The 18,805-nt window shown below is 37.6% G+C and overlaps 1 protein-coding gene across 17 annotated transcripts in view; it reads left to right on the forward strand.

Moving 5' to 3' along the window:
• The window catches only part of Eip74EF (Ecdysone-induced protein E74), an 874,816-nt gene that overhangs the window by 30,469 nt on the left and 825,542 nt on the right, over positions 1 to 18,805 (forward strand). For 11 of the 17 annotated variants that reach the window (XM_067099139.1, XM_067099116.1, XM_067099125.1 and 8 more), the window contains exon 2: positions 3,390 to 3,446. The exons of the other annotated variants lie outside the window; for them this stretch is intronic. The gene's annotated coding sequence lies outside the window, so the exon portion shown is untranslated. The remainder of the gene's footprint in view (positions 1 to 3,389; positions 3,447 to 18,805) is intronic. 17 annotated transcript variants of the gene reach the window in all.

Raw genomic sequence — 18,805 nt, forward strand, 5'->3', positions numbered from 1 at the left:
TTATGAAATTAGATGGATACTTGTTTGAAAGATATCTAGAGTTTTCAATTACAGTTTATATAATTATTTTATATATATTAGACTTTGTGGATACTTTATCCATCAGGAAGATATCTGTATTTCTCATATCAAGGTTATAAAGATATATATCAGCACTATATTATATATTTAATATATATCAGCATATGAAAACATTTTTAATGTTTAGCATAATTTGCTCTAAGATGTTCATAAAATTATCAAGCTTTAATGCTGATGTTCAATCTTTGTGTAATTTTAATGGATTATGCAGTGCTTGGTTTTAAGTCTGTTTGTATCTTTATTATAGCCTTTGAGGATGCGATTAAGTCTGAAACGTTGGCAAAATAAACGTACCTGAGCATGACGGATGCTTCCTGAGGAGATATATATATATATATATATATATATATATATATATATATATATATATATATATATATATATATATATATATATATATATATATATATATATATATATATTCCGTTTCTTTGAGTCCTTGACTTCGTTACTGTTAAGTTGGGGTATGTCTGGAATTTTTCTCCTAAAACCCCAGGTATTGTTTTGAGATCTGGTTGACCACGAATTCTAGAACGAATCTTACCTGCCTAAATGTAGGCGGGGAAGAGTAGCGGTAATCCCCGCCTGAGAACGGAAATCAACCTACAAATAAACAAAGCAGGTAAACAGCGGCAGTGAATAAAGTATGCTTCCGGTACTGAATGCTTTTCTGAGCATTTATTTCATTCATTTGTCTTGCACAGAACAAAATATCTTCATAATCGAAGTCCCATGACTTAGAAACATATAATGGATGAGATCTGTTGACTTCTTAGACCTCGTTTTGCTCTAGTTCGGACTGAAATCCTCTGTTGTCCGAGAGAAATTTGAGATATTTTAATTGAAGTGGAATTGTTGGTCAATTCGACGACCTTGTTGGAGAGCCGTTCCTTGCAAAATTAGAAATTAGATTAAAAAAGGTCGGTCATTTTCCTTGGTGTGAATCTCGGCGGCTCCTCTTTGTGTATCTTTATACTTATATGATGATTGAAATGACGGCTCAGCTGTCTTAGGTCGAACATAATCAGCAGGTAGCTGTGAATGTTTTTGGGTCTGTCGGACGAAAGCTACCGACAAAAATTGAAGAGTAAGTGATACATATAACACATAGATATATATACTGTTTAAAGTCCTCCCGGGCCTCTGTAGGCTCATATCTGTATATACAGTATGTATATATATATATATATATATATATATATATATATATATATATATATATATATGTATGCATGTATGTATACATATATATAGATGTAATATATGTATGTATGTATATATATATATATACATATATATATATATATATATATATATATATATATATACACACACAAACACATGCCTCTCCCACCACAATCCCTGTGCTATGGGGTCGGTTGCCTTGATGCGTCTTCTCCAGCTATTATATATGTTATATAAACAATGCATACATACATGTAATCATATCTGTATAAGGCTAATAACCCCAGTTTTCACCAGCTGTGCACATAACCCCTGTTTATCGTCTGGATGTCCAAAAGGCTTTTTGGTTACTCAGCAGGTGTCATTGAGAGACGACACGTCGCCCATTTGTGTACAAGTAATAGTGGTAGATTACGTATTTACCTCATGTACCTCAAGCACAGCAATTACCCCCAGTACCTTGAGTAATTCATAAGTTATTATTTGTTCGTTAATAATATTTCTGTTTCTCTGCTTTCCATGTATGGGAATCGCATAGTTTGTACGTGTGGTTGTTGCGAATAATAATAATTAATAATAATAATAATAATAATAATAATAATAATAATAATAATAATAATAATAATAATAATAATAACTTTTCTTTTACATGTCCATTATCTGGCTCCAGTGGTAAGGAGGTCTTTTGAACCTACCAGTTCAAAGATTTTTATTGCCATGGATACTCACTGAAGAACATACACATGTCTGATAATAATAATAATAATAATAATAATAATAATAATAATAATAATAATATTAATAATAATGCTAAGATTTCTTTGATGGATGAATGCCCCACGTTCCGTCAAGTTCTTTTGATTCTTTCAAATCGTAGCCTTTGTGTTTTTTTTTTCGTTCTTTTTCCAGTTTTTTTTTTTATTCCCTTTAACGTGAGTGTTTCATTCAGTCTTTCACTTTTCCCGTGCTGTTGCCATGGAAGGCTAAATTTAATATTTCATTTTCTCATTCTTGCATTCCTTTGTAGGGCTTCTTGATCGAATCCTTTTAAAGTTTAGAACCCATCCAGTCTGGCAGAGAGAGAGAGAGAGAGAGAGAGAGAGAGAGAGAGAGAAAATAACCCAGCAGATGATATGATGTAAAACTGTGTCGTAGTGGTCTTTGCTTTAATGGTAAAGCATCTGTTGTATTAAAGTGTAAAATAAGATGGTGGTGGGCTTTATAAGCCGACAGAGAAAATTAAAGTTTTCGAAATAGTTGAAGATACGTAAAATCACATCTCAGGATTAGTAACCATATATTCTACCCATAGACGTCGTAGACATAACGCATGCTCGCACAAGTGCGCGCGCGCACACACACACGCACACACACACACACACACTTGGGCATACAGACAATAGTCACGCTTACATAGTCATGCTCTCTCAGTCATTCACACCTGGGTCACTAGCCTTTGTCGGACGCGTACATGTGTACATTCTCTGGTCCACACGAGTTCTAATGCGTACATGTCTGTTTTTGTGTTTACCCTGACTTGTGTATCTTTGGCTGTCTATCAGGCGATGTATTTATTCTTTCTTTCGGGACTAAAATGAATTCCCTGTAGGGATGGACGCAAGAGCATCGTATTTTGAGGATACTCCTATTCTAGGTAGTTTTTGGGAATTCTTCAGGATGTCTGGCTAGGTTAACTGACTGTCATTCTCATTTGAATGTTTTATATTTCTGTAAAATGAAATCAGTACATTGTTTTGAGGCGTATCGTTCCTTAGGTAAATGTACACCTGTACAGCGAAGTTTTATTGAATTCATTTGGACCTACATTTGATATCGTACTAGGTTAACTGACTGGCATTCTCATTTTGAATGTCTTATACTGCTGTGGAAAGGCATTAACCCGGGGGTACCAATACTAAGGTAAATAGACACTTGGATATTTAACTTAAATTGGTAGGTCTTGGATTCCACGTTAACCTTGCAGCCAAAACACATTCGTTGTTTGAAGCCACAGTGCTTAGCAGTATTCCACTTATTTTTTGTGTGTTTGTGTAGAGTAAGAGTGTTCTCACAAACACATTACAGACATATCTTTATAAACTGGCTTCTCTTTTGCATTTCAGGTGCGGATACCTTGTTCTTATCTCTGAAGTGAGCCGTAGAGCTCCAGTCTTATACAGGTATGTTGTACATAAACATTGTCAGTATTACCGATGCCAGAGATTTTGGACGAAGTTACGTATTCATGTATATATGTGTTTGTTCATTTTTTGTGCGTGTGTGTTTGTGTCTGTCTGTTCACAAGGTATCCCAAAAGGTTATCGGTAGATTTCAATGAAACGGATGGATTTGACGGCTTTGGGTTCAGATGGGGTTGGTTGCGCTCTCTCAGTTCTTTGGTTTAATACTAAATCTTTCTTTGTAATCCTTTGTATTATTGGCTACTCTGTCCCGTAGATATGCGTGGTATAATAATGTTCAAAACGTCCTTATCTGTGAAACATTCGTCCAGGCTTGGTAGCTTAGGAGAAATGACTTCAGCATGAACAGAGAAGGCCGGAATGTCACTCACTGTGTTCTGAAATGCAAAGGGGTTAAAACTCTCTCTCTCTCTCTCTCTCTCTCTCTCTCTCTCTCTCTCTCTCTCATAATCTGCTTCTCCCCGTACTGTGTGTGCGAGCATATAGACAGATATGGCTTCTTAATACCTTGCCGGAGTCTGCTGCAAACTCTCCCCACCACTGGACCCAATCAAGGTGAGGAGCCGTTCCACATGTAATCCTCTTCTGCTACTACTACTGCTGTTGCTACTACTTCTGCTGTTGCTGCTGCTAATACTTTTTCTGCCGCTGCTGCTGCTTCTTCTGCCCTACCAACAACGACCCGAGAATACGTCGAGGTGGGGAAGGCGGTGAAAGGGTCACGGTTGGAAACCCCCATCGAATGGGGAAGAGGGATGGAGGGGTGGGTTGGTGGGGGTTCCGTCGAGGAGGTAAAGAGAGGGTCTTGAGGTTGCAAGGGGTCATGAGGTTATGTGTGGGTTTCAGGGTTCAGGGGATATGTTAATGCTATGAAGGATTTTTGGCGGTCATTAAGGTTATACAGCCCTGGGGAACGCCTTCAACAGAGGACGGAGCCGGGGAATGATGGGAGGGCATTTAAAAAATCGAAAAGAGATTTCATCTGCCAATTCAGATCCGATGTTATGTTACTTACACCCACATACACGTACACGCTTTCTCATAATACATATATTATATAATATATTATATAAATATATAAATAAATATAATATATATATATATATATATATATATATATATGTATATATATATATATATATATATATATATATATAAATATATATACATATATGTATGTATAACTCATATATATTATATTATATATATATATATATATATATATATATATATATATAGATATATATATAATATATATATATATATATATATATATATATATATATATATATATATATATATATATACATACTATATACAGTATAGGTTTGTGTGTATTTGTGTATAGCTTGTTGTTATTTAAAACATTGTTTATAATTTACCTCAACTATATTAGTTTTCTTCAGGCAGCAATCTTCAATGTCGCCAATATAAGTTTATATATATCCGCCGCTTTTTGCTTCCGTGCAAGAGACTTGTTCGTTGTTTTCTTCTAATGGTTCTTTTGGAGCCATCGTATCGTCGTAATCCACGAGCAGAATCACAGCACTTATTTCTTTTTATCTTTTATTTTTAGACCTGAAGAGTACACAGTCTGCTTCTAAAAGCATCACGACCATTACATAAAATCCGGACTTATTTTGTCTGCTTGGTTGGCTGTTAATCCGAGTGTGTCGGTGAGAGATAGAAAGAAGGCAAGTAGAAGGCTGGATGGAGTCTAGCTAAAAGAATTCGAGGTCGGGAGAACACCAGACCATTCTGAATGGGACGAAACTGAGGAAGTGATTTATCGCACCAATGAAACTGGAGTACAATCTGTTAAGAGATATTTATGCAATTCAATTTAGGTTATCAGGTTTGTCGAAAATTTAGGTTGAGATATTTATGCAATTCGAGAATTTAGGTTGTAAAGAGATATTTATGCAATTCGAGAATTTAGGTTGTAAAGAGATATTTATGCAATTCGAGAATTTAGGTTGTAAAGAGATACTATGTTATTCGGGAACTTAGGTTTAAAAGAGATTTTTATGCAATTCGAGAATTTAGGTTGTAACTTGTACATTCATAATAAGATTTCGTGAAAGACTGACGGGTGGATTTGACGAATTATTATTATTCAGAAGATGAAACCTGTTCACATAGAACAAGCCCACTGGGGCCATAGACTTGAAATTCAAGCTTCCAAAGAATATGGTGTTCATTATTAAGAAGTAATTCTCGGAAGTGATGTGCCAAAAGATGCCTCAAGAACGTGACATTTTAAGACATTTCTTAACGAATTGATCTGCAGTCGTCAGATGGCAAGTGATCATTAATTGATGCTTGATTTCAGATGATGTGCTCACCGAACAGTGACGGCGTTTTAGTCCAAATTGTTCCAGAACTCAACGTTTTTGGATCGTCCAAATGTTAAGAAATGAGCAGCAGGTTTTAAGTCGTTAGGAATACATCAAGACTTTTCTTGATTAAAGAACAAATTTCAAGGTTGGAGGGACGTGGGATTCAGAAAACAGTTCTTTTCAGTGCATTTGGTATTTCGGAAGAGAAGCAACTTGATTGACAGGCGGATAATTAGCTGTCACAATTTTAGAACCTTTGGTGTAAAGGATAATGTCTAACAGGCCACTGAACAACTATAATCTTTTAATCAGATTCCAGGTATTTGTTCTTACATTAGTAAAATATTAAGCAAAACAGGATAAGAAGAATTTAACCAGTATGGGAATATCGGGCTTATTGCTCATGATTAGGGCTTTCAGCAACGAAAGAATTATGCACTTAAAGTTAAGAATTTCTATCCCTATTTTAATCTTCATAATTTTCGTCACATTGGACTGAAGGACATGTAGCTTTCTCTTAGTGTTTGATCATTTTAGTCTTTGTCGTTTCGCACCATTTTGTATGTGATGAATAACAAGGTCGGGACCTTGATGGCATATGTGAAGTTCGTCGCTGTTTCCACATCGTTAGCTTTTTAGTTTTCTGTAAAAGAAAACTATTGTGCCGGCTTTGTCTGTCCGTCCTCTCTTTTCTGTCCACCCTCAGATCTTAAAAACTACTGAGGCTAGAGGGCTGCAAACTCGTATGATGGTCACCCACCCTCCCATCATCAAACATACCAAATTGCAGCCCTCTAGCCTCAGTAGTTTTTATTTTATTTAAGGTTAAAGTTAGCCATAACGTGCGTCTGGCAACGCTATAGGACAGGCCACCACCGGGCCATGGCTGAAAGCTTCATGGTCCGCGGCTCATACAGAAAACACGATCGCGCCGAAGAAACTTCGGCGCATTTTTTACTTGTTATTTTTATGTCCAGAATATTACATGATAGTTTGTTTTGTGGGACCCCAGAGATACAGTAGTCAAGTCAGATTCTGACCATCATGAATCTGTTCTTTGAAGCGTAATTCCCCCACTCCATTAGAATTACAATTTCCTTAACAGCAGCACCAGTATACAGTAAATATGCCTCGCTGTCGAACTCCTCAGTTCCAGAAGTCCTTTATTCCTCTCACCGTTGGACTGTGGAACAGGCTCCGGGAAGATGTCTTGCAATTGGGAATTCAGAAGTTCAAGCGAAGATGCGGTGCATTAGTACCCCTAATACACTTCTACTTGTATTTTAATAATTTACGTACAATTTTATCTTTATTTATTAATTTAATTTATATTTTATTTTTTAAAAAGTGATCTCTTCTTTCTGCAATTCCTGTTATGTTCTGTTACTTCTTTCTAATGAACACCATATTCTGTGGAAGCTTGAATTTCTAGTCAGTGGCCTCTGTGGGATTGTTCCGTATGAATAAGGTTTATCTTCTGAATAATAATAATAATAATAATAATAATAATAATAATAATAATAATAATAATAATATTAATAATAATAATAATAATAATAATAATAAAAGAAACACAATGAGGCTGAGTACAGCAAACGAAAGGGTTTTGAGAAAATCTTTTTCAGGAGGCGGGAGATGAAGGCTGAGTTCCTGGTTATCACTGTCAGGGCCTAATCACGGGTCTGCCTTTTAAATCTTAATCCTTAGGCTTCACTCCGCTGCTGGCGTCACCTTCAGATTGTAATTAGAAGGACATGGTAAAAAAAAATGAAAGGCATAGAGAGAGAGAGAGAGAGAGAGAGAGAGAGAGAGAGAGAGAATATGATCACAGTCCTTGTAATCTTGATCTCTGAACCCTGGGACCACCACACTACATTGTTGTTTCCCAGACTCCCAGGTCTTACTCGACTCCTACCCGTTCCTCTTATGTTTGCGTGTGTGTGTATGTCTTTATACCTTTTTTTTTATACATACAGATATAAATGTCAGGTCATCTTTTCACTTTTTTTTACTTGGTTGGGGGAGGAAGAGAGAGAGAGGGGGATGTTTTTTTATATATATAACATCGTCTTATAAGGTATTCAGATATGATCCTTTGGTATTGTTGGTACCTTAGCACGCAGTTGAACGCTCTCTCTCTCTCTCTCTCTCTCTCTCTCTCTCTCTCTCTCTCTCTCTCTCTCTCTCTCTCTCTCTCCGTACACTACTATATGATTGTCCATTTAAAAGGACGTAAAGATTGACTACATACTACCACATTCCCTTTTTAAAAGTTGCTCTTAAGCTACATTGATTCCATATAAAGGTGATGAATGTTTAAATTTTAGAGTATAGATTTCCAAACGGTTTCATAGATCGTTGCAAGTATAAAAGCAACCTTTGAATTATTCAGTGACATTTTTCTGCGTTGAATGAACGAGTATATAGTACGTACATAGTAAGTAGAATCGTCGACCTTTTTAGTTTTCTGTAGAAGAAAACTATTGAGATGGCTATTTGCCTGTCCGTCCGCACTTTTTCTGTCCGCCCTCGGATCTTAAAAACTACTGAGGCTAGAGGGCTGCAAATTGGTATGTTGATCATCCACTCTCCATTCATCAAACATAACAAATTGCAACCCTCTAGCCTCAATAATTTTCATTTTATTTAAGGTTAAAGTTAGCCATGGTCGTGCGTCTGGCACCGCTATAGGTGCCAACAACACAGGCCACCACTGGGCTGTGGCAGAAAGTTTCATGGGCCGCGGCTAAGAGTTTCATACAGCTTTATACGTTGTACAGAAAACTCGATTGCGCCGAAGAAACTTCGGCTCATATTGTACTTGTTTAATATTGGTATTAATAGTACCAAGTTGAACCAAACCCCTGAGCCGATATATACAGTACTTGAGAATCTTATTATTCTAACTGACAGACTTCGAGAGCATAGATAAATTCGTCATTCAGAGGACTGAAATGCAAAACCAGTTAGTTGTCAATACTTATTGGATGAAGTAGGATTCTGACTGAGTTTCTGGCTACGTACAAATTAAAAATATATATATATATATAGGGAGCTTAGAAGTGTAGTCAATTTTTATATATTAACTGAAAATTTCTTGAGGTAATTCACTAGTAGTCGAACTTTGTATATCCGCTCTTATTTTAAGTGTTACTAAAATGCTTGGTTTTAGACTACGGATAAAGTTTTATTGCTTTTACTCGTTTTAAAGGCGTTAGAAAAAAATTTTTTTTTTTTTGCGTTTATTGAAAACCTGTGGCACTTACGTTTATTGTTATATTATATTTTGTGTTTATTTATGTTCATTTTTAATGTGTTATTTCAAATTATGAATAATGTTCACTGTATATTAAACGACGACAGTACATAACGCACATCTCGAATAAGTTGATCTGAATCTTCGCTGAATCTTCTTAATTGTATTTTTTTTTACCCACTCCGTTACTCTCTGGAAAAACGTTGTATTTACTGATGTTTCTTTTTAATGTGTTGTTTCAAATTATGAATCATATTCACTGCATATTAAACGATAACGGTACAGAACGTGCATCTCGAATAAGTCAACATGTTTTCATCATTAAATCTTATCTGTATTTTTTTGCTTACTCCATCACTCTCTTGGAAAACGTTTTATTGATAAGTATCATGTAACTATTTCCTGTAATGATTTTTATTAAATATTTATCGTAAATATCAGGCATTTCCCTGGTTTCATCTTTGAATCGTCTTTCTAAATGTATTTATTTTTTTTCAGTTACTCCTTTACTCTGTTGAAAAGCGTTGTATTGACGAGTATCACGTAACTGGTTACTGAAATTATTCACTTTTTTTTTTAGAATGTATTGTAAATTTCAAATAATTTCGGTCTTCCGGGTTCCGTGTCTGAGTCACCTACGAAACTTGAGTTGATAGTAAACAATGCTTCTTCTACCGTACGTACCAGGTTCGCTCCGCCCAGTGCAATTGGGGGTTCTCGTTTCATTGACGAGGGTACAGACCAGGTCATCAGTACTACAAATATAATGTTGAAAGGAAAATTGTTAAATTGTAATTTCTCTCTCTCTCTCTCTCTCTCTCTCTCTCTCTCTCTCTCTCTCTCTCTCTCTTTTCAGTGCTGATCTCTCATCACTTACATATTATTCACCTCTCTCTCTCTCTCTCTCTCTCTCTCTCTCTCTCTCTCTCTCTCTCTCTCTCTCTCTCTTCTTCCAATTATTCCTAATGTAATGAGTATTTTTATTATTCACTTTCCTTCCTCCTCAATGAGAGAACCCTGTCTCATGTTCATAAATCTCATATTCATCTCTCTCTCTCTCTCTCTCATTATCTCTCTCTCTCTCTCTCTCTCTCTCTCTCTCTCTCTCTCATTATTCTTCCAATTATTCTCAGTATATGAGTATTTTTACTATTCACTTTCCTCCCGCCATCCCGAGAGAACCCTGCCTCCCGTTCATAAATCTCAGCCTCTCAAGTGTTCCTCTATAAAAATAAAACCCCGTCCTTTGCTTTCTGAAGGAACGGCCAGATAAGATCGCAAGGAACGATCCTTTTCATCGATCCCTTTCTTCGAGAGGGTTTTGTCACTCCATTGCCTTGTGATAATCAAAGAGGAGGAGGAGGAGGAGGAGGAGGAGGAGGAGGAGGAGAGGAGGAGGAGGAGGAGAGGAGGAAAGGCTTTAAGGTAGATATCTTCGGAGGAGGTTGATGTGTGGAAAAAAAAAGAAGGATTAGCCCTCTCATTTTTTGAGAGGGTCTAATTTCTTTTCTCTGTTCTTCAGATGAACGTCTCGTGTTCACTTTAGGATTTTTTTTTTTTATTTAGTAGTGATAATTTTGTCTTGCGTTATTCACTTGTTTATTGTTTCTGCTACTTCTGTTTTTCATAGAATGCATGGGAGATGGGTTGTTGCATTTGAGATGTGAAAGTTTACAGCCCAATTTTGAATTTTTTTGCTAACTGTGTAAAACTTTAGATGTAAATATTGATAATTTTTTATGCAATTTAGATTCTCCATGATCCCGTTGCATTTGCTTGCTGCTGATTACATTTTGAAGTGATCAACTGAAATGTTTTGAAAGAATTTGGTTGATGTAATTTTCTTTATGACCAACGGCATGAAATGTTTTAAGACTGATTCAGATAGACTATTGAAGAAGTATGAGATCAAATGTTACCGAGGATCCACATTAACTGTGGGAGGCAATCCAGCGACTTCCCAAGAAGAAAATTCGTGGTAATTAAATTTTACGTCGTTTCGAGACTGGAGGAAGCGTGGTCGAGATAATATAATCGACATAATATCTTCTCCGCACGTGACACGAATCTGGTGGAAATGCAGATGCTGACTTCAGAAAATGCATTCATTGATTTATGAAAATGTAGATGATGATGACGTAGGAAACTGTAGAGGGTTACTTTGGAAAATGTAGATGATGACTTTGGAAAATGTAGATAATAACTTGGGAAAATGTAGATGATGAAGTATAAAAATGTATATGATGGCTTAGGAAACTTAGATAATGATTTACGAAAATGTAGATGATGACTTTGGGAAATGTAGATGCTGACGTGGGAAAATGTAGATGATGACTACGAAAATGTAGATGATGACCTACGAAACTGTAGATAATGACTTAGGAAAATATAGATGATGACTTAAGAAACTGTAGATAATGACTTACGAAAATGTAGGTGATGGCTTAGGAAAATGTAGATGATGACTTAGGAAAATGTAGATGATGGCTTAGGAAAATGTAGATGATGACTTAGGAAAATGCAGATGATGACTTAAGAAACCGTAGCTAAAGACTTACGAAAATGTAAATGATAATTTAGGAAAATGCAGATAATGACTTAAGAAAATGTAGATGATGACTTGGGAAAATGTAGGTGATGACTTCGGAAAATGTAGATGATGACAGGAAACTGTACTGTAGATAATGACTTACGAAAATGTAGATGATGACTTGGGAAAATATAGATAATGACTTAGGAAAATGCAGATGATAACTCAGGAACGTTAGGTGACGACTTAGGAAATGTAGATGATGACTTGGGAAAATGCAGATGATGACTTAGGAAAATGTAGATGATGAATTATGAAAATGGAGATGACTTACGAAACTGTAGATAATGACGTAGTAAACTGTAGGTGATGACTTAGGAAACTGTAGGTAATGACTTAGGAAAATGTAGATGATGACTTAGGAAAGTATAGAAATTGACTTAAGAAACTATAGATGACTTACGAAAATGTAGATGATGACTTAGGAAAATGTAAATGATGACTTAGTGAAATGTAGGTGATAACTTAAGAAAATGTAGACGATGACGTAGGAGGATGCAGGTGATGACTCGTGAAAATGCATTTGTTGATTTATGAAAATGTAGTTGATGTCTGTTGAACGTGCACATTCTTGCTCGTATAGTTATATATGCTAACTTGGTAAAGTGAAAATATATAAATTGTCATGCAAAAGTGTATATGCAGGTATGAAAATATATGCATAGCGAAAATACGTATGCTCTGTTTTGAAAATATATTTTCTGACTCAGGAAAATGTCACTGCCAACTTGTACTCTGCGATGAACTGTGCATCTGTACAGATGTGGCGATGCCATGGAGGCCCTTTGAGAGGGACAAAGCCTTCAGGTGTGCTTTGTGTACACTGTAATCGAGCCGTCGTGCGCACATAAAAAGGAACTGACTTGTGTACACTCAAATGAATTGCCTTGTAAAAAGTAATGCATACAGCGAATTGGGGATTGTTAGCTTATTTACGGCTATGGAACGCGGACCTCTTTCTTCATTAACGGCCCGGGGGCCTTTGCGTGTGCGTGTCTGTGTGTGCGTGTGTGTGTTTGGCAGGTTAGACTCGCCCAGGGTGCACGATTGCTATGGTCATGGCTTAACTCTCCGACCCTTCTTGAAGTACTATGAACGGGAATTTGTACTCCGAAGCGAGATGCTGAAAGGAATGAGTGATTGTTCTGGGTACATGCCAGTAGGAAGTTATCATCGTCCTCATCATCATTGTCGTTGTTTTATTGCTTAATTGGCATTATCATTATCATTATTGTTTCTTGTGGAGATGATTTGATTTTAATGGTTATTGCTTTTCTTACGCTTTCTATTTTTTTTATGTCGTCAGTGAAAGAGATCGAGAAATGCTTCCAGTGTAATGATTCGACTTCATTTACAGAGTACTGTTACGCTGTTGCAGTCAGTTGCAAAGCACTTTTGGTCAATTGCGTGCCGAGAAGAGCCTGTGGCAAAACCAGAGAATAGTTGTGTTCTGTTCGCTTCTCTTTTGCACATGCTTCAGTGAACAATTCTTAGAACAGTTTGCCTCGATTAAGCCTTCTCAATTTCATTAACTCTCTGCTACACTGTCGGAACTCGCTCTCTCTCTCTCTCTCTCTCTCTCTCTCTCTCTCTCTCTCTGCTGTATTCGTACGTGACATATTTTTAAATCGCTGCTTTGTTCCCCAACCCCCCGTTTCTGCTTTCTTTAGAATCCATTTTTTCATATTTCGTGTGTATTTGTTCTCTAGTTCCCTGTTCTTTGAATATAATCCAACAGCGTTTTTATGTCAGTTTATTTGTAATGTAACAAAAAACTGACTGTACTTTTCTTTGCATATCTCTCCATGAGAAATGCTAGGGACTGAATGATCCAAAGGGGATATCGTATGATAACTGGACAAAAAAGTTGTAGCTAGAAGGATAAACTTCCCCCTTCCTTCTCTCCCTCCCTTCCCCCCCTCCCTCTCTCCCTCCTTTTCCTCCCGACACACAGGCGTTATCGTTGGTGTTAATCTTTCTGCCCTCTGGGCTGAAATTGTCTTCACCCCATACGAAGGGTGGGGCCAGCTTTAATTCTTCTTTCACTAAAATCATGTGCAGGTTAGATGATTTTCCGATGAAGTTGCAGGGCTGCTTCTTGCGTCCTGGAGACACACACACACATATATACATGTGTATATGTGTATATACACATACACATACACACACACATATATATATATTATATATATATTTGTGTTTGTGTGAGACTATATGCAATTACTGTTCAACAGTCTTAACGATTGTCCTTTTATTTTGTTGCAAATATAATTGGAATTTTCTTGATAGCACTTATTCTCACTAGTAAGAGATAAAAAACAAATATATACTGTATATATATATATATATATATATATATATATATATATATATATATATGTGTGTGTGTGTGTGTGTGTGTGTGTGTGTGTGTGTGTGTGTGTGTGTGAATATATACAATTATTAAATAGCCTTCACGAGTATCCTTTTTCGTTACAAAAATGCTATAACTTGAGCGTTCTCGATAGCACTTACTCTCACTAGCAACATAATAATATGTTATCGCACTATCTCCTCCTTCTCTCGCCGGAGTGCTTCCATCCGCCCTGGAAGATTTTGCTGGATAGGCGGTCTTGTGCTGGCACTTGAATACTGGAAGGCCTGAAACTGACTGAAATTATTTTGTAAACTGGCGTCAAAAATCGTGTCTAACAGATTCTATTTTGTGATTCCTTTTTATGTGCTTCGTTCTTTATGCAGCCTAGCTGGGTTTTGGGACTCATAATGATTTTATTCACTCGGATGAAACTCCCGTAGGGAGTTAGTGTCGTCAGTACACCTAATGCGGTGCAACGTAGGCATTATTTAAGGTTCTTTGCAGCGTCCTTTTCGGCCCGTAGCTGCAACCCCTGTTCCTTTTTACTGTACTTTACGTTCTTATTATAACAAATCATCTTATACCTCTCTATAGTTGTTCCAGTACGCTGAGTTATCCTCCATTACACCTTTCAAGCCTTTTCTGTCAATTTTCTTCTCAGCGCGAGACCGGCCTCATAAACCCAGTCTTGGCCTTTGGCCTGAACATATATTCTATTATGTTCTTCTACTAAGATAAAATCGCTACGGCCTGTTGCAAGCTTCACAAAAGCCCATTTCAGTTACTTTTGGTGTATTGTCGTAGAGGGACGTCAGCCTTACGCCCAACCCACCTCGTTTGTCAGGGCTCAAGACCGCTTGAGCGTACTTTGAATACGATACTCCTAGTTCATTCCTTTATGATACTCTTTCTTAATTCATTCCTCTTGGAAGAGGTTGTTGCAAAGCCAAAGCATCATTATGGAATACAGTTTTAATTCGCAGATGTTTTATTTATATTTGTCTGTATAATGCCGGCATTTTTGGTTAATGCTAGGAATTAATCTTTCAGGCGACGAACAACACTTCAGGGATTCGCTGTTGTTCTGTGTTTTGCTGTTAGTGTTATGGAATGTGTAGGTTCATTAACTTGATAAACAGACATTGCATTTGTAAAGAGAAATGTACTTACGATTCAGCATCTGGTATCGTTTTTATTTAGTCACTGTTTGTTTGTTGTTAAGTTCTGATTGTTTTAGCATGTTCTTGAGTATCTTTTTGTCTTACGTACTAGAAATATACAAGTGGTTTTTATTTCTTTATTTTTTTTTATTTTGTTGGGTCTGTTGTTAGTATTCTTTTTTACTTCTGTATTGATAATCACATCCAGTTATCGTGTGGATGTAAAGGAAAATAGATAAATCTATTCATATGGTGGAGGTAATGCGTATTTATATTATGGGCCACCGTAAAATCTGCTCACGTGCGATCATGTATTAATAAATGCCGTCGTTTGTAGCGTCGGCATGTATAGTCCATAGACTAATATATACGCTATCGTTTGTAGCGTCGGCAAGTCTTACTCAGTTATGCAGGTGTTCGTAACAACAGTTGTGGAACAGGTGTAGTACACACCATTCCCGTGCCCACCTGTCACGTCACGTCACTGTCTACATCTGTTGCTTTGGTATCATTCATTATTTCTATTCGATGTTTATATACATTGATGTTTTTGACCGTCATGTGATTTCTCGAATGGGAAGCAGTAAGTGCACAGTTGCTTTCTACTACTTTGAACACTTGTCATTAGTGAAGTAACTCGCACTTACATTTTCATTATGTCGTATTCCCGAGTGAGTGCAGCTGACGTCTGCGTATTGTGGCAGTAGGCCCCACGACCGCCCAAAAGTAGCATTTGTCGGAGGTTCCTTTGCTTGCTTTTCGTGCTTTCGCGTAATGTTGTCTGTAGGAGGTTACCAGAGGTTTCACCGTTATGCTAAATGAATGGTATTCGCCAAAGGACACTATTTAAGGGAAACAGCCACCCAGAGATGAAGAGAGAAACCGACCACTGGGCCACTACTCTCTCTCTCTCTCTCTCTCTCTCTCTCTCTCTCTCTCAGTCTCAGTCTCCTCCTCCTCCTCCTCCTCCTCCTCCTCGTCTCACTCTCAGCCAGCAGCAAGAGCCGTCTTCCCTCACTCCCCCCTTCAATCTCTCACCCCCTCCCTCACCATGGGTGAACGACCTCCCCGCCATTTCTCAAGTTTGACTTTTTGAATTTCAGAGAACTCCAACTTTCAGAAGCTGTTTCTTGGGTGTTTATGTCAATAATGAACTTAGGCAAGAAGGAAGTTTGTTTTGGACGATGCGTATCACCGGTGGTCGCTGGATTTTTTGTCATTTTCAGTGGATTTTCATGACCAAGTCGAGGGGTGTCGGCCCTTTTTGTCTAGCCAGCGCCGCTCTGGTATCTGAACAAAAGTGACATTGAGAGAGAGAGAGAGAGAGAGAGAGAGAGAGAGAGAGAGAGAGAGTAATCATGTGGTAATGCGACTGATCGGAAAATCAAGAGTGAACTCTCTCTCTCTCTCTCTCTCTCTCTCTCTCTCTAGTTCCTTTCACGATATTTTCTTTTTCAATGAGGTAACGTTACTTCATGCCTGATGCACTTGTTTCATTCTACACATTAGTGATCTCTCTCTCTCTCTCTCTCTCTCTCCCCTTCTTCAGAAGGAGTAGAAGGGCTTCATAAAAGCAAGAATTTTCTTAATCATTTGACATTAGTTTATCCGCTGATAACGGTGACCGTCGGTGTCTTGGGGCGGTCTCCTTCGCTGTTCTTATCTCTCCTTTAATGGTGTTGCTTGCCACTGCCTTCTTATTTGGATCTGCTGGGGACGGAGTTCTTTGGAGGAAAAGGGGGGGGGGGACCTAGGCGTAGTGAGTGGTGTGGGGTAGTGGGGTGAGGAAGAGAAAGAGGGTGGGGGAGGGGAATGGGAAGAATAGAAAGGAGGGTGGGGGTAGGTAAGGGGGATCTCCCTTTTGATCATCTACGTGTATCCATCCTTAACCTTTGGTGGGTGAATGGGCGGTGTGTGTGTGTGTGTGTGTGTCTGTCTGTGTGTGGTTCCCCCGAAAGGATTTGATGTCGAGGGAGATTCCGAGGCGGATTTAAGGAAGTATGGGACGGCTGTGAATTTATGTGTTCAGTTTTAGCAAAAGGGTTCTTTTTGTTTCTGGCGATTTTGACGCGTGTACTCGTCGAGCCATCTTGTTACTCTGCTGCGCCGTAAATCACCACTCTGTAGGATTTTTTTCAAAATTGTAGAGAGAGAGAGAGAGAGAGAGAGAGAGAGAGAGAGAGTCCAATAATTACGCAAAACTACATCGTAACATATTTTGTAGTATGAAATCAGTCGAGATAACTCTGCGTATATTGGCAGATGCAACACATTTCATTTTGTGGGAGTATATTGCTTATATGCTCTTTCCCGTGGACATGAAGAGTAAAGCGGAGATTGGGCTGCTAGAGTATGGCAGCCAGCTTTATTTTTTCTCTCGTTGTTATTCTAGCATTCAGGTGTCCGTCCATCTAACAATGCGTAAAAATATGAATTATGCGACAGGTTGGTTTAGAGTAATCAGCTGTTTACCTCACATAACCTTGAAACAAACATTACAAAAAAACACACACACACACACTCATGTATATATATTTATATGTGTTTATATTTACATATTTATTATGTCTGTCACTGTATCTAAACCGTATGCCCAGGTTCGAATCCAGGCCGATACAGGTGCACTTATCAGTTATAATTCTACTTGTGTGTAGGTTATTCTCAAGGTTTAGTGAATTCGACACCCAGTGATATTTGTGGCTTAGTATTTGTGAGTATAAAAAAGTCACGTGTATATAAATGACGAAACTTGGCAGGATTTACAAAGCTGGCTAAATAGAATGAATCATTTATTCAAGAGAGATGGCACCAAAAACAAATCTAATAAAAACACGCAAGTGATGAGGACAGAGTCTGAATAAAGATATGAATGACATTTAAAAAGAAAAAGGATTGATGAGGCTGACTCTATCAATAACTCACTGATATCCAGTACAGGTTCTTTTGGGCTGGAATTTATCGGAAGACTAAAAATGCCAAATCAAGTAGTGGGCAGAGTGAAAAAAATTTGGAAATCAAATAGACTGAAATTGAATGCAAAAGTAAGAAAGTAAAAAATGAGTCGAAGTTTCTTCGGCGTGATCGAGTTTTCTGTACAGCCGCTACAGTGTATGATCAAGGCCACCGAAAATAGATCTGTCTTTCGGTGGTCTCGGTATAATGCTGTGTGAGCCGCGGCCCATGAAACTTTAGCCACGGATTGGTGGTGGCCTGGCATATATCGTTGCCAGAAGCACGATTAGGGCTAAATTTAACCGTAAATAAAATAAAAACTGCTGAGGCTAGAGGGGCTGTAATTTGGTATGTTTGATGATTGGATGGTGGATGATCAACATACAAATTTGCAGCCTTCTAGCCACAGTAGATTTTAAGAAACGAGGGCGGACAGACAGACAAAGCCAGCAGAATGGTTTTCTTTTACAGAAAGCTAAAATTATACAAATGTCTAGTACTAACTGTATTGCCTTACGGACATGAATAATTTTTTTCGATTTAATAACCAAGCTTAAAGAATAATATTAGGTGTCAGATGTCAGGATAGCGCTAAAATAATACCATAAGGGAAATTACGGAAGTTCTGTTTGGTGAAGTAATGATGAATGGGAGATGGAGATGGCTTGGGCATGTCCGTCGCACA

Source organism: Macrobrachium rosenbergii, chromosome 55 (genome assembly GCF_040412425.1).
Source record: "Macrobrachium rosenbergii isolate ZJJX-2024 chromosome 55, ASM4041242v1, whole genome shotgun sequence".
Taxonomy (NCBI): domain Eukaryota; kingdom Metazoa; phylum Arthropoda; class Malacostraca; order Decapoda; family Palaemonidae; genus Macrobrachium; species Macrobrachium rosenbergii.